A 21,742-nucleotide genomic window follows, 5' to 3' on the forward strand; every position below is an offset into this window, starting at 1 on the left:
GGGTCCCACATTTTTTAGGCTGCCTGAAAAATGTGTGAGCACATGGTGTTTTGCTCCTAGCATCATCATTAAGGGTCATTTTCACTGAGGGTAAAAGCAGGACTTGCCCAAATGGCTGTAACCCTGTCCTATTTGAAGAAGCAAACAGACGTGGTAATTCCCCTCCTCGCCTCTATATATTCGTGGTTTGCTCCATGGATTTGAAAGCTGGTCCTGTTCCTTAAAGCAGGGACAACTTTCCATCCAACTGAGCACCACTGCAAGCCTCAACTGGGTTGCCCGCGAACCCTAAGCAGCTCCTACCTTAAACCTCTCACAAGCACCCAGAGCAGAGGCAGGAGACACTGACACCTCCTGGTGTAATGCACCACTTGGAAATGATTCACCGAAACTGGAAACTGCTCTGGGACATGCCCAATACGGCACACTATTTCTGCTCTGGTGCTTGGGCCACCTTGAAACACGTTGATGCTTTGAGATGCCAGGAGATCCTGTATTTTTATTTTCTCGTGGTCAGTTCACATTAGCAGCAGTTTTGCAACGGGAGCTAATTAGGGCGAGTCTCCTGTAAGAAAGTCCTACAGCAGATGAAAGGCAGACCCAGCTATCTCCCTCGCATCTCTAGTAGAAGAGAAATGCAAAGGAAAATTATTGCAACAGATGTAAATCCAGTTCCGTATCTCTTGTTATTAAGATTGAGCCACAACACCGAGCCCCAGGCACTACAGGTATTTAAAAGTTGTTTGTAGGAGAGAGAGTGTCACAAATTAGTACAGCCCTCAAAAAGTGGACAAGCAATTAGACTGTGTTTTACAAGACAATAGGACAACAAAGTAGGAGCCATCCCAACTTTTTCTAATTGATGCTTCTTGGTCCTTAAAACAAACAAAAGGCTGAGAAGAGCACAACACAAAGCAGGCTCAGCCTTCAGAGCAACTTTACCATTTCTGATTTTCCTAGAAAAACATCCTCGAGGCAGCCCGAAGCTGGCTGCGCGAATCCCCCTGCGCTTAACCTTGCTTTCGAGATGAAAAGCGAAGATTGGAGCAGTGGAAGCGGAGCTATTTTGGTGACATAGTGCCACCCACTGTCGGAGGGACAGACAGCACCCTGGCCCTGCTCGGCCATGTGCTGCGCTTGCTGTTCGGAGAGCTGAGATGCGTCTGCAACATATAATATCAGGTATCTAAGGTATCTATAAGGCGGCTATATACATGCAGTGGGATATTTACACGTAGCTATACGTATACTGATGGCTAAGGCAGCTGTGTTGTCCTGCTGGAGATGCTTATGCTCATGAATAATTCCAGTTTGGATGGGGGGCAAAAACCCGGTGTGTAGCCAGGGGCTGTGCTCAGCGGAAAAATCTGGGGCAAGTGACAGTGAAAACGTGTCACGTAGGTGGCAGTCCCCCTCGGTGTCCTCAGACGTGGAAGGGACGGGTGAGAGGTTGGCATGGGGAAGAGGGGTGGAGGTATGGAGACACATGGACACACAGCCCCATGCGTGCATTTTTGCGACACTTGATTTTGTATGGATTTGATGTGCACTTGGATTATTGGTTGCTCGTGCGTGTTGTGATGGGGGGAACTATCTGATGGAAAAAATGACCCAAAGAACCACACCACGCTTGGGGCTATGCCGTTGTATGTCCACGGTAGGGAGGATATTTCCACCTGTCTTACGAGGAGCTCAGACCAGAGCGTCCCAAGGCATTTCCAAACCAATAAAACGCTGTGTCCTGGGAAAAGATGGAGTGGCATTGCTCCGTACGCCCACCAAAGACAAACCAAGAAGTCTTTTCCAAACTGGAGAGCGGGGCGTGCCCTGGTGAGCAGCGAGCTCTCGCAGGACGGTGTGTGCTCCTCCGCAGAGATGCCCTCGGAGAAGAGATCTTTCATTAAGATTGTCATTCACTACGATTTCCATCCCCGCGGAGGCTGCTTCCTTGGCAGGCGCTGTCTCCAGGGGAGGGAGCGGTTGTGAAATATTCATACATCAGAAGAATTGCATTTGTGAGCGTGGACCACAGAGCCACAACTGGCTGGAGGGGCGTGAGGGGGAAAACAATAGCAGCGAAGGAGGGAATAAAAAAAAGGCAGAATCCAGGTTGTGAAAGGTGAGCCTGCCCCTTGTCCAAATGCTCGATGAGCCCCCACCCAGGCTGGTGACAGTGAGGAGCATCCCAGGGTCTGGTTTCTGGTGGCTGCAGAGCTGCTTGAGCCCACTTCAGGGTAGGAGAATTGGCTGGCTCTGAGCATGTGAAGCTAATTGATTTTCTCCTCGTACAGCGATGGCTAAGCAGCTTTTGCATTCATGCTTCTGCGAGTCTGAGGAATAACCTTAGCAGAGCATGCATGAGAGACCAAACGGCCCCTGAACCAGCTCTGTGTCACAGGCTTGATGCCTCGGGCATCTCTTCAGCGGCTCCCTCCTATAGGTTACCACAGTTTCAAATAACTTTAAGAAAAAAAAAAAAGAAAAAAAAAAAAAGACCAGGAAAAAAACACACATTTAGGGATCTTTGGTCAACTTGGATTGAATTAAGAGTGACACGTACACATGCTCACACAGGGCAGCTGTGTATGCAGCCTTTCCACAGGATGCTGTTGTAAAGTGTGGCATGGTTAAGGGTCAGACAACCCCCACGCCCTGGGATTTGAGAAAAAGGCCAGCAGTAAAGGCAGCGGAGAACAGTGAGGTGCCACACTCTGGGAGAAAAGCTGAAGCAGACGATTTGGGTTGGAAAGCTGTGCAAGGCCATTTCCATGGGGAAATACAGCAGTCCAGCCCTCGGGTATCTCAGCACACAGCTGCAAATCCTTTACATCACGATGGACCAAGAAGCCCACAAGCATGGTTCAACACCTCCCTGAAAGATGCACGTTGCCTCCTAAACCATCCAATTTCCTTCCAGTGCTCTCCGTGTCTCACGCTGAGGACTCAATTCCTCCTTGGGTTCCACAGGCTACCTCTATAACAGCGAGAATAACAGTAAACCCAAGAATAATAAGATTTTTTAAGGCTTTAGAGTGATTCTTAGGACCTGCTGCTCTCTATTGCCCACCGTTGCTTTAATTTGCTGGGATCCTACAGGGAAGCCGTCCCTGCACATGCTTTCTCGAGGGGGTCGTTTTTCCCCCGCGAAGGAAGGATGCTCACAGCCTCCCGACGCCAAGCTGCATCCGACCAGCTTGCTCCTCGCCTCCCTCTCGGGAAGCATACGCACGCTCGCACGCCGCAGGAGCAAGTTTTGACTATTTTAGGGCCTGAAATTTCCCGGTCGGCATGGCAACTTCCGACTCCGCACCTCTGACGGAAGCGGCTTAAAATAGAAAATCCAGAAAAGCAGCAGCAAGCCTGGCTCCAGCACCACCGGCAAGAAGCCCAGGGTGTTGCGGGCAGGATCTGGCCTCTTGGGGTCAATGAGGACAACCCTTGGGGCCGCCACCTCAATGACCGCATTTCTTAAAACATCGCCCAAACCTTCTTTTTGGTTGGAAGGTATCCACTCCTGTCACCCCTTCTTTGCTCAGCAAAGCTTTGGTTCCTTATCCACGGCCTATTCATGGCCATCAAACCTCCATGGATGCTGGCTCCATCCCAAATATATTTTCCTGTAGACTTTCCAGGGCTGTCCAGTGTCACAGGACTGCCATTTCGAGGAAGCCTTCCCAACCCCTCGAGGTTCTTTTGTATGAGTCCTTTTGTTCAGTTTGGAAAACCCGTTAATTTTTACAATCGTTTTTCCCCAAACCATTTTTTTCCCGGCTCACACATAAACAATCACGATCATGCGGGGCGAAGCAGGCATGTGGTGCATCTCCTCTAATCCCCGCTTAACCTAATTCATTTTCCGTCTACGAACCAAACTCCACGAGATTCATTGAAGGAGCCTGGATTATGTCTCTGTCAGCCCACAACGCTCGTGTAGGATTAGTGAATAAAAGACCTAGAAGTTCTCCGCGAGCCACTAAACCTGCAGCAACCAAAACACCTAGAAAATCCCCTTCCAATCACGGAAACATCACCAGCAGTGCAGAGCCCAGTCCTCGGAGCTATTTCATGTCTTTAAGGATCTGGACCTCTCTGTTGTGTTTTGTTTCTGTTGGTTTTTGTTTGTTCGTTTTGTTTTGTTTTCCCCTTTTCTCCTCTTTGTGGCCCAAAGCTTTCTGGAGAGTTCAATGGGCAAGCCTGGATGGGTGTGGGTTTTATTTGGCTTTCTGGTGGGAAATGTAGGTGAGCTGTGATCAGCCAGCTGAAGCTGGAAAAATAAAAACAAACTTCTGCGCAGCGAAGAAGGGCCCATTTTGTACAAGCACAATCACTGCTGCTTGTTGTTGCTTCTAGGAGACCTAGCTGACATTTTTTCCATCAAAATGCTTTCCACTTTCCCTTCAGTTGATGCTTTCTTTTTCTTTTTTTCGTCAAGTTTTGGCAGGAAAACATTATTTAATGCACATTGTTTTTTTAAAACTATTTATGCGCTTTCACTTTGATGTGTTTTTGGAAGTGCAACCAAATGTCCAAACATTTTATTTCTCCTTTACGCAAACGTGCAATGTATTGATATAAAATCAATGTTCTTTGATACTCTCTTTGCCCTGGCTCTGTTTTACTCTTTCCCATCCCCTTAACAAGGCATCTCAGGCCAGAGCTTGCTGCAAGCTCTTGGCTCCAGGGGGAAGTAGGAGAGAACTGGGTGGAGAAGCCCTTTCCAAGCACAGAAGAGAAGGCTGAGCTTCCCTTGCAGCTGTTTCCAAGCTTTTTAGGGTACACAAACTCCTCTAAAAGCTGCTGGTGGAAATGGGGACCAATGCATCTTACCCAGCTTGGTAAACTCCCAGTGGCAGGGGAGCTGCTGTGGTCTCAAGGAAGACCGAGAGGTGGCTGGAATATCAAGAAACAGCATTTAATGGGGTAGCCTCCAAACTTTGGGGACAGCGAGGCAATGCTTCCCCAGAAGAGTGAAGCAGGAGAGGAAAGGCAAGTGAAAACTGGACCCAGCTATCACTTAATCAAGATTTTATTTCTAATGAAAATTCCCCGGGTAGGTTTTACAGGCTGCTCAAAGCACGCTCCATACCTCAGGGTTAGTCTGATTATTCAAAATCCCCTCTCTCCCCTCCCCAAATACACATCTGATGCTGCGTGCAGGACATCTGCCAGGGAAGGATGATGTGACAAAGGGAGTGAACATAAATCACAGCTGCTCATTGCAAAAGCTGCATGTATCTGTCCTTGCCCTTTTGTGCCTTCACCTTCAGTCCATGGCTTGCCCGTTCGATCCATCTCCCTGTCGTTACTGCTCTTTTCACCTCTCTCCGTAGTGCTCCCCTTTTTGCTGCCTGGGAGCACAGCCTCTTCTTCCCCGTCATCAGCCTGGCTTCTTGTGTCTCTGTCCTTGAGCATCCCTGGCCTTCATCTTTGCCATCCTTTTATATTCCTCCTCTTCTCCCTCCAGCATTGCCGCCCTCCTTACCTCTGCCTGTGCCTCTATGAACAGACACACATGAAATATTTCACTGTCACCGTGCTTTTCAGATGTAAACTAATTACAGTCCATGAGCCAGCGGGTCAAAGGTATTATCCTCATTTTTGCAGCAGGCAGACTGCAGCTCTCCATCCCGCTGTGTCAATGCACACACACACAGAAAGGATGACGTGGGGACGTGGGTCAGACCCGTCACACTGAGGACCCACAGCCCAAAGTTTTGTCCTCTTTGCAAGCACGATCTGCTCGAGAGAAAACCCTCACCAGCTGCAGGTTAACGTCACGAAATATCCTGGAGAGAAAGCTGCCAACCATGGGGTCATCTCCTCAACCCTTAACACATCGACCAGCCCTGTACGTGGCAGCAGATTTTTTTTTGCCATTTCTGGATGGTGGAAAACATCTGGACTGTGGGATCTCGGTGCCAGCAGATCTTGTTAACAAGCTACTCAAGTGTTCGCGTGAAGCACCAGGAGAGTGGGTTACGTGTCTTATTGATCTAACGTCAGCCATCACCTCCAGGAATGGATGTTTTCAATAGAGAAAGTAGACTAGCAATAGGCTCGTGGACGTTTGGCCAGTTCAGGAGATGGTAGGGTACAAATGGCTGCCCCTAATGAGATATACCTTACAGGCAAGATCTAGCAGAGGACCCTGCCACTATCAAGGTGCTATGACACAGCCGTGGTTTACTGGATTAAAAAATCACAGTGTTGCTGATCATTACTGAACATTAACACTGAACATTACGATCATGATACTGTCCCTTTGGGGAGGAGCAGTGGAACACCTGGTGAAAAGTAGTGCATGTTGCTGAGTGTCTTTGAAGCTCTGGGCATAGGATTCACTTTCCCTGTACTGAAAATCTTGGCTGATGATGGATCATCCCTGTGGATGGAAACACCAAGCTAAAAACAGCACCTGGAATAAATACAAGCCATGTGAGACAGAGAGGGCTTCCTCAGCTGAAAAAAAATAAAAAAAATAAATAAATAAAAAGAAGCCAGAAAGGGTATTGGAGAATCACAGAAAGGTTGAGGTGGGAAGGGACCTCTGGAGGCCATCTGGTCCAGGCCCCTGCACAGGCAGGGCCACCCAGAACTGCTGGCCCAGAACCACATCCAGGTGGCTTCTGAAGATCTGCAGAGCTCTCTCCAGTAAGACCAGGTCTCCCTTGTACTGGGGAGCCCTGGACTGGACCCAGCACTCCAGGTGTGGCCTCATCAGTGCTGAGCAGAGGGGAAGGATCAGCTCCCTCCATCTGATGGCAACACTTCCAATGCAGCCCAAGAGACCGCTGGCTTTCTTTGGTGCGTTGCTGGGTCATGTTCAATTTGGCGCCCACCAGGATCTCCAGGTTCTTCTCTGCAGAACCATTTTGCAGCCAGCCGGCCTCCAGCACACACGGGTACCTGGGGTTGTTCCTCCCCAGGGGCAGGACCTTGCATTTCCCCGTGCAAAACATCCTGAGAGCCCAACTCTCCAGCCTGGCCAGGTCCCTTTGGATGGCAGCCAGGCCCCATCTGGTGTACCAGCTGCTCCTCCCGGTTTTGTATTACCTGCACGTTCATTGTGGATGCACCCTGTGCTGTCATTCAAGTGGCACAAGGGAGATGTTGAGGAGCATTGGCCCCAGTACCACTCTCTGGGGCACACCACTTGCCCCCAGGTGGACTTTGTGCCACTGATCACAACCTTCTGGACCACTCAGATGGTTTTCAACCCACCTCACCATCCATTCCTCTAACACGTACTATGTCAGCTTGCCTATGAGGACGTTAGGGGAGACAGAGCCAAAATCCACACCAAAACCAAGGTGAAACAACACCCACTGCTCCCCACTCACCTGCCCAGCCACCTCACTGCAGAAGGCGATCGGGCTGGGTAAACACGGTTTCCCCTCCGTATTTCCCCTTGTGCTGAAATAGCAGCAGAGCACCAGGACATGATATTTTAAGAAAACAATGAGATTAAGAGACAGACACTAAGTGTTCACAGCGCTTCTGACAGAGATAAACTGCAGTATCGGTTTCTATCAGATTGAGAGCACGCGGCCTGCACTTCAGGGGGGAGGCTTAATGATTTAACAGGGCTTTCCCATCTCTCGCTAGCAAGCTCCAACAGCACAGATAGGCGAGCATCAAGCGGAGACAATTGCAGCTGTAAATAAATAATGAACCCGCTGCACGCGGAAGCCCTCACCCAGGAACCAAATCCTGAAGATGCTGCTCGGGCATCTTTCACACGAGACACAAGCCAGGTTTCCCCGTGCCCAGTTATGTTCCACATCTCCCGGAGGAGGGATATTGTTTGTCTCTCTACTTTCTTTCTACCCCCCCTGGGGCTACAGCATGCTTTTTTTTTTTTTTTTTTCAGGCTGTTTCACCAGCTCTTAATGTTCATGGGAGGGTACAGTGATCACGCACATGGTGGGAGGGGGCCAAAGAGGAGGGGTTTGGCTTCTGCGTCATTTCTTTCTTCTTTTTATTGTCTGCCTCCTTCCACACCTTTCCTACAGTTTATGTTTCCCAGCTAAGCTACTTTATGTTACCCTGCTAAGCAAGGACATCCCGCAGTATGTCTCTGTGTTGTCGCTGCTCTGTCACCTCCACTCTTACCCTAGGTTAGGTAGAAACCTCTGCTCTTTGATGAGATGGAAAAGGAAGAAAGACCTGAAACTCCCACATGTTCCCTGTCTGCTGGGGAACAGGGACTTGTAACTCCTGCATCCTCACTCACCTCATCACAGAGGAGGGATGCCTTCTGCAAGCTTCATCCTCACTGCATAATATTGAGTCTTCAGGGCTAGCATTTAATCTTTTAACCATGACAACATATGTGGCTCCAGCAAGTCCTACCAAGATTTCTCTGCAAGGAAAAATGAAGCTTACATGGTACCAACTGCTCCATTTCCTCTTAACTCCAGATCGTCGGCAGGTATTAACTATGACAGCTATTAGCTACGACAGGTATTAACTATGACAGCTAATAAACACACAGTTTATCCTGATACAATTAAAGAACAGAAAAGGGGAAGAACATGACTAAAAATCAAGATCAAATATACAGATCAACAAAGACGAAAAGTCCTGAAAATGCCACAAAATCTACCAGCCTTCCTTATTGCTGCCACTGGGAAAAAAAAAGATATTTTTAAATACAATGATAGAGGGCAGCAAATAGACCAAAGAAGGAAAGAAAGGTGTGCTTTCCACAACCCCCCAAGAAATCCTCCTCCCTGCAGCTGTCTATGTGCCCATTCACCTTCCTGATTCTTTCTGAACACCCTGCTTAGACCACCATACCAATGACAAACTCGATTGAGTTACTTCCCTAAAATGAGGCTGTCTACATTGACATGCACCCCAGGAAGATCTGGTCCCAAATCCCACATGAGAGGCTCTGGCATCCACAAGTTTTCCGTGACTTGTGGGTGCTCAGCACCTCCTGGGCAGGGTTTGTCCTCAAATGACAGAAAGGAGGAAAAAAAAAAAAAACAACCCTCCTCTCAAAATACAAGTGAAACGTGCTTCTGATGCAAAATTAGCATTTGGCAGAGAAGTGACTCACAGTGACTGAGGGCTTCGTGCATCCCTTCTCTGAAGCATCCAGGATCTTTTTCTGGCTCGTGAATCACCCGAAAATGGCAGCTGAGCGTGTCTTGTCCTAAGTAAAGCTGAGGGTGTTGAGAAGATGAAGGGCTCTGCTCTGCTCTCTGAAACGGCACCGCTGGCAATGTTTGTGATGCCAGGAAGAGGGGAAACAGCATTGCCATGGGTTAAAACATGGAAAGTTTGATTTACAGTGAATACTTGGGCTTTGGAGACTGTGAGCTGAAGGTGGATTCAGCTGTACACAGAGCAGGGTCCTGCGTGGGAGGGACCAGATATTTGAAAACATGCATGCAAATAGGGATCCTTTTTTTGGCTGAAAACATTCCCCTCTGTCAGCAGAGGATTCCCTTTGGATAGTTGCTCACCACAAAATAGTCCCTTCCCAGGCACCCCTCATTACTAAGCCCCCTGACCAATATTTCCAGCACCTTCCTAGTGCAAAAACATCACCACACTGTTTTCACGGTTTAACCTAAGCTCATCCTAATGTAGCTCACGTTTTGCAGGAAATGTAGGCACAACAGCAAAAAAATACACAAGGTAAATACCAGAGGTCCTCAGACTTGTAAGGAAGGAGAGAATCACTTCCCACCTGGAAGGAGAGCTGTAGGACATTGCTGATGAAGGAGACTCAAGGAGGAACCCACAAAGGCTTTCTGCAGGGACAATGTGCAGTAGGATCACCCACCTGCCCCAAAGTACCTGCAGAACATTTCTGCTGAGCAGCAGAAGAGCAATTTGAGAGCAACATCGGGCTGGTCGCACAAAGCCGCCTGCAGAAAGCTGCCTTAGCAAGACTGCCACATCGTGCTCTTCAGCTCAGCACGGCAACAAAGACAGGCAAGGGGGGAAGAAAAAAGGAGTAAAATTCAAATACTGCCATTGCTTTCACGGTAATCAGCACAGCATTATGCAGAATGATTTGTAATTTTACACTGACGGCTATTATCTTCTGGCAGCCACCATGACTGAAACAAATGTCTGATATTCCAAGGGGCTGGGTTTTTGTGTCTTTGACAAGAACCTCACCACAATAAGGAGACCAAAGAGAGGGAAACGTTGTTCTGCAGTCTCTCTGTCTACCCTGATGTATGAATTGTGGCAGTCCTTCATTGGCACTCATTATGCTCAGTGCTGACGGCATCGCTTTGATGTCAACCTCACTTGAAATGTCTTTTGCATAGCAATAGAAGAAGCACGCCCCATGGACTTTGCTTGTAACATTCTCCTTTTCCTTTGGGTGGAGAAGTGCTGTGACAGGGCACGCAACAAGAAACTCCCCAGCTTGGCCCAACATGATGTTAGGCAAATTTGAAATATGAATAAGGGATGTCAAAGCAATATCCAGCCTCTCACTTGAGCAGAAACATCTAAAATATTTTTTTAAATGCCTTCCAGGTAGACAAAGCATGCAGGGAATCCCTGGGTAATAAGTGATTAAAGAACTTCAGCTGTGCAGGTTCACCCCAAACCTTCTCATCTTCCTTATGGCTCATATCATTAAAGAAGGGAGGTAGGAAAGCAAGAAGAAGGAAAAAAATACAGAAAATGAGAAATACCCTATTTTGTCATGGCTTTTGTCTTGTATTTTTAACCAAAACTCTCAGAAATCTGGATTTGGAACTGCCTGATCCTGGACACTGAATGGGATCAAACACAAAACAGGATGAGGCTCCAGAGCTAGAATTCCCCAGTTTGGGTTCATTCATAATCCGTGATATTCATATTTCTCCTGCCATGAGGTCTTCTTCGTTCATCCTGAGTTGCTCAGGTTCTCCCAGCAACCAGAAGACACTGCCATCCACAGGGATTTCCTATAGTGATATTTTAAGAAAATTTTAGAAATCTGAATCAAAGAAAAGCTGCCTAGGCCAGCAGTTCACCCGGGTCAAGCCTGGCTAATTATCAGTCAAACTTTTCATTAAATGTTCAAGTTTTGATAGAAAAAGACAGAAAAGGATTTAGTACACTGTCTAGGAAGTTTTTGTAGGGAAAATTTTTGCCTTTCAAGCAAACCAGCTATACTTTGCCCAAAGCTGATCCACACTTACTGAACTTCATTGCTTTATAGGGATATTTCTAGTTTTTGTCTGGCTACATTTGATGGTTTATTTAAGTTGGTGTTGGCATGAATGAACTATTTCTGAGCACTTTTTTAAAGCTTTTAAGGTCTTTGCTTTTATCCTGGAAGTGTTCGTGTGCCCAACAGCTGACAAGCTGTTTCCAGCTCTAGCGTCTTGTCCAATAAAATACATTAACATTCCTTACAGCCTTGATCCATTTCTGGGATGCTCAGAAAAGTGAAGGGCTGCCATTCCCACCTCAAAGCCTCTCACCAAGCAGTCTGCTTGGTATGTAAAAACCCTGCTGTCCTGAGGCACCTGTGGTTTAAAGTGGAGGGGATATGATGTACTAACCACTTCAGTTCCCATGGCACCAAAATTCAAAGCCATCCCCTGGTAGCTTCAGGAGGCTTTGGCACAAAACCAGGGCTCCTTGTTTTCTGTCATTTTGTCCTTTTCTGCATACTTCATCATCTGATTTTGACTGAGCAAGCACATCAGTTGTCCAAAAAGCCATCTTCTTTCACCGTGCCTAAGGCACCATAAAGGGGAACAAATTCAGAGAGGGGAAACACCCCATCTTGTCCAGAAGCCAAGCCACTTCAAGGAGTCTTGATTATGGCACTACATGGCAGCACACCCCAAGTTATAAGTCAATTTTGTAAATCTTGCCTGACACCACTCAAAGCTCCTTAGCCTAAAAAAGACTTTCTGAAATGTTTTATTATTTTTTTTTCCCTGGCAATTCATTGTTTTTTTTTCAGGAGCTTCCTATTTAGGGAGGGGAGGTGTGAGCATCTCTTTGAAGTGTTGTCTGCTGCTAAATCACAGAACCATAGAATAATTAAGGTTGGAAAAGACCTCCAAGATCGTGAAAGTCAGCTTATTGCTGGTCTCCATTTGTGCTCAGATGGGGAAAGTCCAGGCTTCTCTGAGCAGATTCTCTTCTAGGGCGAAGTGTGGCCCAACAGAGCTCATCAGGGCAAAATAAAAGGTGAGGGAGGTCCAGCAGAGGCAGCAGAGGTGAGGACATCTTTCCTTCTCCAAAGGCAGAGAATATGGTGTTGCATACAGATGAGCATTAGCGTTTATTTTTTGGAGGAAAATCAATTTGCTGGACAATTAAATGTGGCATCAGTGCACCCAGGTTGCTTCCATCTTAACCTGCTAGCTTATCCCACCCAATAATCCATTCTTCTTGTGGGCGAATTCACCAAATACGTACATCTCCACTCTTTCCCAAGACATTTGCTCATCATAAAGATGCAGACGCAGGGTTTGTCCATGGGGTCACATCTCCGAGCTGCTGTCTCCTGCACGTATTTACCTTCTGCAACAAAAAGGCTTGCCAGGCTCTCACACCAACGAGGCGAGCAGCTCCTCCTGAGATTTTTTTTTTTTCCAGAGAAAAGTGTCCGTAGCCACTCAGCCACCTCCTCCCCAAGCCTTTGCTTGGCCCTGGGGTCCTCTAATGTTTGAGATCTTCCTTTTGATCTCAGATTTAGCCTTGAGAAGAGTAAACTGTTCTCCGCCTGGCTGGAGCCGGCCAGAAGCTACTCCCCAATAAACATCTGGTCCTTTGTTTTCCCCAGGACTGTTATCTAGGGCATTGTTTTACCTTTCCTGCCCAGCCTAGCTTGCAGCCCCTTTTGGGGCTGTCTCTGCAGCAGGTAACGCCAACGAGCTGAAAAGTGTCCCCTAGTTATATGCCCTAATACCAGTAGCTCCCAGTCTGCAGGATGAACCTTTACTGATCCTTTGTGTAGCCACCTCCTTGCCGCCCGCTTTCAGCATTGTCCTTCATTTGCCCAAATGGGTTTTCTGTAAAAAGACCAGGGTGGGCTGCAGCTCCCTGCCTTGGGGCAGCGGTTATCTGAGAGTTGGGAATAGCCCCTTTCATCTCAGCAAATTAATTCTGCAGGAGAAAGATGGTGACAGATCCGAGAGCAGCTGAGTTTATCACAGCTTTTAATTTAGAAGAAACAACCCGCTAATGTGTGCTCTGAGCAGATGGGTGTCACAGAAGCCAGGGTTTTATGAAGCGTTCCCGAATTTTCCAGACTTCTCTTCTTAAGATCTTCCCATTACTTTTATTTAGTGCCATAGAGACCAACGAGGGATCAATAGTGTGAGATGCTGTGTGAGATGCTGGTGCAGCAGCCACCGGGGAAAGGCTGGAGGCCCACTGGCCCAGGCTGGGAGCCTCCAGGAGGCTCTACCTTCTGCCCCACAAGGATCCGCAATGGATAACCCTCTCCCACGAGCAGAGGATTTGCTTCTGGAGCCATTGCTCCTGTGGTCACTCAACAAACTGCTTTTCTCACCAGGAAAATGCCCTGCTCGAGGGGAGGACATCATGAAGGTCATAATCTGGTCTCGGCAGATAATGGAGAGGCTGGATTTGCAAAAGCCTCCAAAGTATTTTCTTTTCATTCCTGGAATGAAGCATAAGGAATTGCTGGGATTTTGTCTTATATTTCTAGCCCTTTGCTTGTGCTTACGTTCATTTCCAAAATATCCAGCCTCGCAGGAGGGTCAGCAGGATCCTGGTGTCCTCCCCTCTGAGTACAAGTAGGTGTGAGTGGGCATGCGATAACTCATAGCCTGCCTGCCTGGCTGCTCATTTTGGGAGCTGCCTGTTGAGGCACATAGCACCAGGAAAAGGGTTTTATTGCCAAATAATCCTTCATTCCTGAAATCCTCTGCCCCAGCACTCCGAAATACCAAGCGATAAATGCTAATTTCAGCGATTCCCAGAGCCACATTCACAGAGCTTGTTCACAGCATTTATCTGTAATGCTTCAGCCAAAAATTGTCGCAATACTTTTTTTCTTAGTAATCACTTGAAAAAGCCGTTGCAACGTGCCACCTGCCCCTCCGTGCAATATGCCCGTGCCATTCTTTCACTGGCAGCTACAGAAACCAGATGCTAAGGTGCAGAAGATAATTTCCCCGTGGCAGGGCACATCTGGCTCTCTGGCAAACTCCAAAGACCACTGTGCTGAACAACCACTCCAGAGTCGCTTTTGGCTCTACAATGAAGTTGCATGTGAGCTGGCACCAAGACCTTGCCCCTCCGGGCACCTTCTGTCTTCAGGTGACTTTTAAATGTAGAGGATTTGTTGCTTTGCCCAAAACACCTGGTTCCTTCAAAGCTTCTCACCTTATCTATTCTGTCCTTGTTTTTTCAGATGAACTTTTTTGCTGGCCCCAGACCTAACCAGCCTTCTGCAGCCTCCTCCCTTACAAACGGTTTGTGTTCTCTGCTGCAACAAGATTTGCAGACTTTTTCTCCACGCTTCACCTCTGCCTTGTATTTTTCCCACCCAGACTTAAGCAGTTACTTGAACATAAATTAGGAACTTTGTCATCCTGGGTTCTCCCTGCAGTCAATGGTGCGGAAAAAGGAAGAAAAACTCATCCCAACAGGGGTTATAGCTAGGCAGGATCATCCACTGCAGGGTGTCTCTTTCTGATGAGTCTAGATGAAGCCCTGAATGACCACGGCCTTATCTTGGACAGCTTAGTGACATGCCATTCGCTAACTCATAATTCACTCCTTCTGTAATGACACTGGGGATGCTTCACCCAGACTTTATGGAGATCTGCTTTGGGGAAGTATCATGGGTGTAAAATTCAACCCAGCTCAGTGAGATGCGTGGGGATCTGTATGAATGCCAATGGCCACACCAAGTGCAATGCAGGGAAGAAAGTCAGCCTCCACTAACAATATTTTTTGGCTGATGAAAAACATGCCTTCTGTATTCTATCAAATGCACTAAAATATAGGGGCTTTAAATTAAATAATTTCCTCCATTTTTTTAATACCTAGTAGGTTTTTTCATATATAAACATTTGCTGTAGTAGAGTGGTGAATTATTGTGGTAGGACTAAACTGCTGTGGCTTGAAGAATTTTGCGAAAATAGTTGTTTTATATTAGACAAACATGGAGTTTTGGTTAGTCTGAGGTAGCAGCAAATGAGGCAGAAATAAAAAACTTGGAAAGTTAAGAGACTGCTCTCTCTGTTTGGTTTGTTACCTACGTCAGAGGCATTCTTGATTTTATAAGAAACTTTCTTTAGGCCCCCCCTGAATCTGATGTTGTTCTTTGCCAGGACCTGGACTATCCTTCATTTAACTCCATCAATTATGAGAAATTTACACCTCGAATGTCTACAAGTCTGCTTGAATAGCAGTGCTCTCTGTTCAAATGCCCTGTCTGGCAGCCAACTGCTGGCCTCCCCAATTATTTGTTCACAGCCTGCTGAAACAGGGTCCACTTGGGGTGAAATGAAGCATTCTTGTAGTTTCCTCATTGCTATTAATACAGTTGATCACTCTCACATCAAAAAATGACACAGAGACAGAGTAAAGACCTAGTCCTTAACAACCTACCCATGAACCCATGGCAAACTCAAGCCCTAAAGGGGAGAAGGAAGAGATTCTCCAGCCATCACCACCACTTGGACCCCAGATTTCTTCTGTGAATCCCTCTGGGATTAACAAACCACCCTGCAGGCATTTTTTGGCACTGGTGTTTCCCCAGTATGGATCAGGAAAATGAGACTGCTTTGAAACCAGGCTTTCCCTGAGCGTTGATGGAAAGAAGGATGCTGGACTCTCGCCTGCAGAGGGAAAGAAGAACACAGAACTCATGGTCTTCACTTGTTTCTCCCAAACCTGCTCTAATAACACTTTGGGGGTCTTACTGCACATCTTATCTAGGCCAAGGTCTGATGCTAGAGGGGCTTCCCTGGCTGTTTTCCAAAACGCCCTGCAGCTGTGTCCAGGCAGGATTTTCTACCTGATTAAATATGCACTCTCTGAGGGAACTTTGTGACCTGAATTATCTCTTTAGGGCAGGCTTCAACTGCACAAAAGACATTGGTAGGAGTACAAGAAAGCTTAGGTGGATTTAGGGGTACAAAACCCTTCAGGGGTCTCCCAAAACCCTCTGACATGTTCATGCATGGGTGTTTCTCATTTGGGGCTTTCTTTTTGGCATCTCTAGCTCAGCAAAGAGAGTGACCACCACATCCCTGTCACAGCCATAGGCAAAAGCCCCAGGAGGCTAGGTTAGTGCAGAGCTAGGTGTGGAATAGCTGCTCTCACGAAATGGCCGCGGGTTACGTGTCAGAGTGGAAAAACTTTACTAAGAGGTGCATTGTGCTGCCTAAAAATAACTACATCTTCTTTATCCAAACCACATCCCTCTGGAGGACTCCAGTATTTAAGCACATTTGGATGCTTAGAGGAATCCTAATCAGTGAGACATTTCGCTTTGGCCGCGGACCTCTCTGAAGTCACTCAGAAGCATATGCAGAGCTGATCAGAGAATTTGGCCTTCGCCCATGCCCACGCGCTGCAGCAGCGAGTTTGCTGTTTTAGCGGTTTCCTTTAATCGGAGTGATCACTTCCATGCAGAGGGGCAAATTAAAATCCCCTGAACCAAGCTGTAAAAAGAAGCCCATGGCAAGGTGGGCAGGGCAGGACTCATTGACATGTAGCAGGAGGCGCCCTTTGTCACCCATCTTCCAACCTGAGGTGGAAAACATCCCCTCCAGACACTGCATTTGCTTTTTTTTCAGGAGTGTTTGCCTGGAGGAAACAGGTTCCCTGGGCTCCAGTGTCTTCCCATGGGCTGTCTGCAGCATGCTTTGGAAGGAGGCCGTGCCACTGAGCTGATGCCTCCAAGCTTGCTCCTCACCTTGCGCCAGTGCCCGGGGGATGCCCCATTGCACCAGGCTGACAAACCCAAATCTGCTCCTACCTCTGCCAGCAACTCAGAAACACAAATAAATATCACACTGGACACATTGCTGAGCATGCGAACAAGCTTCATTCTCCTGGGATCTGCCTCACCCCTTGGTAGGACTCCCTGCACCTTCCTCTCAAGCAGGTGGATGGGATTCTGACCTGGAAGGTCAAGGTCCAGTTGAATCCAGCAGCTCCCAAATGCTCCCACTCCTCTCCCACCATCTCCCTTCTGGGACTGACCACCACTCTTCCCTGGCTCCTTCGGTGAGAGCAGACAATTCAAACGTTATTAAAATAAAATTAACAAATTGTCCCATGACATTTCCAGTTTCTAAAGCGTCCCTTTTTATTCCCTGCAAGTGGTTTTTACTTCTTTAAATTTAAGATGGTGCTGGTCACCTTTGCTCCAAAAATACACAAAGCTGCTGCATAACTATTTTCCAAATAATTAATCTTTCCAGTGGAATAACTTAAAGCCCCACGTTTCCTGTTATGTTATACAGCTGCAGTTTGTAACTAGAGATCCTGCACTGCGCTACGTGGGCAGAGGGCCAAGGACATGGCGCTTTACCTACACAAGAGCCCTACATAAATAATCCTTAACCACAAGTTAAACAGTTAGGCACTGTTCGGTTCAAGAAAAAGGACAGGGAAACAAAAGCCTTTCTTCTGGTCGTCGTTGTTTCACAGTTCAGCGTTAAAATTTAGGTGGATGTTGCTGGTATTCTATTTTGCACGCTCCAGTGGCAGGGCATGCTTCTTTCTAATGTGTGGGCATTCGTGTGGCGGGGAAATGCGTCCTCTGTTCTACCACCAAAAGTGGTTTTATTGATTAATTCACGTTTCACACAAATCTTTTGGCTGTCATAAAGATTGCAGCCGCCTTCTTAGCTTATCTTCAAGATATGTCAGGCATAAATCCTTGCTTTCCTCCCCAGAAGCGGGGCTAACAAGATCCTACTAACCGGCAGCATGAACTGGGACTGCACCTGGATTTGTGGTGGCACAATGGAAACCAATTCCTCCCTTCTCCTCTGGGCCTTTTCTTTGCAGCCACACGCTGTTCAACCCGTGATCCTGATTAAAACAGCCCGTCAAGGGCTCACCTCCACCTTCCCCATGCAGGCTCTGGAAATCACCAAGTCTTACTCGCCACGTGCGTTTTGTGTGCCTCTGATAACAAAATCATGTGCGTTGGTGAGGTGGGGGAATGCAGAGCTTAGATGCAATAGTGGCAGCATTTATATGCGTTAAAATTCATCCGAATCGTGCATACTACTCTTACACCTTCGTGTGCTCATGGGTCGCGTTCCCAAAAGCTGTCTCATCCCCGAAGACACAGCAATGCGCCTGGAGGAAGGTTGTGGTGGGATGGTAAGATCCACAAGCACCTAAGCCAGGTCAGCATCTAACTCCCCATGCTGTCAGTGGGATTTTACGTGTCTATTTGCACTTCCCAGCCCCTAAATATACCTGAAGTATCTAACTTGTGGTTAACAGGGGCTAATGCAAGCAGTACGGGATGCAGTGCTCACATGTCCCCTGTGGGAGCAGGCACCGTCTGCTTGCCTCCTCTTTTTGGGGAGAAGATGAGGAGCCAGCAGCTGGGATGTGCTGCCCTGGTGCCTGGGCCACTCCACAACCCCATCATTCCCCAAACCAGCCCCTGCCAGCGTGGAAAAACCAAAGTTCCCACCACACCGGTCAGGAGGAGCCCATCAAGAGGGAAACAATCTGAAATAAGGCAAACTTGAACACGGCTTCCGCAAGGCGTGAAAATTATCTTGTTTCATGCTTAGAATAACCCCATTACTGCAATATCCTGAATGAATTATGCCAAACTTGCCATGCACACACACACACAAAAATTTCCCTTTGGGCTACTTAACAACAGCGAGAAATTTCAGAAACGGAAGCTCCTGAAAAGAGGGAATTTGAATAAAAGTGTCCTTTGGAACGTAACTACAAAGTGGGTATCATACGGCTTTGATATTTTTAATGGCACTTCTCCTCCTCATTGTGAAATACAGTTCTTTTGTACCCGAAGACTCTTGAAAAGCTTAATCTTGCACGCATTGTGCTAAGGTATGCATTAGGAAACTCCTCAAATTAAGACCTCTTTGAGGAGCTGATCACTGCAGCGGCTGGGAAGGCCGGAAGAAAAAGGCAGCTCTGAAAAGGAAAATGATTTTCTCCCGGTGAGAGAGGAGTATTTATTGTAAACACGGACGGTGGTGTCTTACACTGCGTTATGAGCAACGGTGCTCGTGTCTTGATTTGTAGTGTCTGAGCACAGAGCTGGTTAATTTGCCACCCCTCGAGGCTGTCGAAGCACTGCTGGGTCAGAGGGAAGAGGAGGCTGTGTGCACTTCTGTGGGCTGGGGTCCGAGCTCCAATGCCTGCTTTCTTGTGAGGGATCCAAGTGAAGAGTTTGTGCCTGGCTTCTTGGACACTGTAAGGAGCCATCCAGTTCCTGGCTAACTTTTTGGAAGCACTGAGGAGTTCCTGTTTTAGCCAGGATAGACCCAACAAGGACAAGAGCTGGGTTGAAGAGCATTTTTCCTGCCTAAATCTGGCCCATGCATCGTCTGTACAGAGACAATCCCAACCTAAGAGCACTTAGCATCCTCCTTGTGTATGGGTAAACACATGAAGTTCTTGCTTTTTCCTGAGTCTCTTAGAGTTTTCTTCACGTGTGACAAAGCCACGAATGCTCTTTTAAGATCAGACTCATCCCAAAGACTGGGAGTACCACCTGGACACAGCTCCATGTCAGCACAACTCTTGCTAGAGAATCCCTGCTAAGTGTGATGGAAAAAAACTTCAAGCAGCTCTTGCACATCATCAGGCACAGAAGAGACACGAATCCAGGCTAAACCTGGCTTTATTTTTTACACTGCTAACAGAAATACATATTGTTTTGCCATGTTTGGTAGTTTCTCCCCAAAGCTGAAGCAACGGGTGGCCATCTGCTTGTGGCAAATGGGCAGAGAAGGATGGGGCAAGAAATGGCAAGGGCAGGATGAAAGATCACACACCGCTCAGGAAAAGGGGTGATGGACTGGTGAAAAAAAAAAAGCAAACCAACCAAAAAGTAAAATAAACTTACAGAAACGTGGAGGAGTTCCAGTAAAAGGGGAAAGAGAAACAATCTGGAAGCTGCCCGTGGCGCTGGGGACGGTATATTTAGTTAAGCCACTGGTACTTTCCTCCGTCGGGAAAAGTGACAATTGCAGGGCTTAGGTCTTAATCCAACAAGGGAATTTTGACGTGGGCTTATTTTTAAAGATGTGAGTAATCCTCACGGTTTCAGCTCAGAAAGGTAGACTCCAGTTTGTATCAAGCCCTCTGCCGGGACAGACATCACTGTTAGGGGAAAAAAAAAAAAAAAGACATTTTGAACCTATTTTGCTTGAGTCACGTGTTTTATTTGTGCCTTCGAAAGTTGTATGTACCCGTACTAAAAACGTGGGTGCTAAAAACATGAAGAGTTGAAGGTCCCTACAACTGTGCCTATATCCAGTGCTGCTTGAGATGGCACCAAACCAAAAAGCCCCTCTGACGACATCCATTGGCATCTCCTCCTCGATACAGGACCTTTCAGGAGCAGGGCAAATTCTCCATCTCTGAACAGAGAGCCTGGCCAGACGTTTCACAGCAGGAATTTCATTCACTGGACCTTAGGCTGGGTTTCTTTCTGCACCCATCCTTTTGAAATAGTAACAAACCCCAAAGTTTTGAGGCTTAAGCTTTGCTTTGGACACTGGGACGTCAGTGATGCTTGGGTGCTTTTGAAGCTCAGCTCGGCAGGGAGTTGTTCCTGGGGGGAGATGATCCTGCTCCATCTTTTTGGCAATTTTTCACTACTTCAAACACTTCGGACTGCCCTGATGTGGCAGAGACCACCATGTGCTGCTCCTTACGTGCTCTCCGAGGAGGGCCCCAAATCTGGGAGAATTTACTGTGGTCCTTGAAAAGGAGCATATCCCACGTGTCAGCCTGGCAGCTTTGCCTTTTGCAGGTCCACTTTCGAACAAGTTGATGCAGACAAGATGCTCATCAGCACATTCCTCTGCTTCTTTCTGATGGATTGATGTAAGCAAATCCTAATAAGAATAGGGGATTGTATCAAAAAATAGAGAAATAAAGCAGAGTCAAGATGCTCAAAAATGCCTGTGTTGCAAAAGAAAAAAAAAAAAGGAAAATGACTGGAATATCATTTTGTTTAATAAAAAAGGCCTCCATGTGCATTATATGGCCTTAGACATGGGTTCTTTGCAAGAAGAGCCCCAGCACAGCTTGCAGCACCTGGGGGCTGCTGCTGGGGGCTCACAGAAGAAACAAGGGGGCCATCTCTGGTAGCGTGTGGCGGCGACAAGGACAGAAACACCAACTCAAAATCCCCTCTGGCACCCCTCCGACCTCTGCCTTTTGCCCTCTGCGAGGGCAACAGGACCTGGAAGACCCTTTGCAACGCCTGCACGAGGCCAGCAGCATCCTTGGGACGCGTGGTTCATTTTTCCCCCCCTCTCCAAGCTCGGGGCCGGCGAGTGGAGGAAGAGCGGGGAGGGCCGGCATGACGCACCCCATCGGCATTAGAAGACTTCAGCGGCTATTTATAGGCCCCCGCCGACCGCAGAAAGCTCTCGGCCTCGCTTTTTCCTCCCTCCCTCTCCCTCTCTGGCTTCAGCTCAGCGTGCGGGGGGAGCGAAGGAAAGGCTGGAAAGCAGCCGCTGTGCCCGAGTGTGACATTCCCGAGCACGGCGAGGATTTCGGCCCCTCCGCTGCTGGAAGCGCCCGGCACATCCAGTCC

At 47.6% G+C, this 21,742-nt stretch overlaps 1 long non-coding RNA gene across 6 annotated transcripts in view; it reads left to right on the forward strand.

Moving 5' to 3' along the window:
- Window positions 1-21,742, forward strand: part of LOC310897900 — a 44,107-nt gene that overhangs the window by 16,065 nt on the left and 6,300 nt on the right. For 3 of the 6 annotated variants that reach the window (XR_014582688.1, XR_014582689.1, XR_014582690.1), the window contains exon 5: window positions 961-1,182. This is a non-coding gene — a long non-coding RNA (uncharacterized lncRNA). Of the gene's footprint in view, window positions 1-960; window positions 17,291-21,742 lie in introns of those variants that run through there. The other 3 variants (XR_014582691.1, XR_014582692.1, XR_014582693.1) reach the window with 3 other exon arrangements.

Source organism: Anser anser (genome assembly GCF_964211835.1).
Source record: "Anser anser genome assembly, chromosome: 3".
Classification (NCBI taxonomy): Eukaryota; Metazoa; Chordata; class Aves; order Anseriformes; family Anatidae; genus Anser; species Anser anser.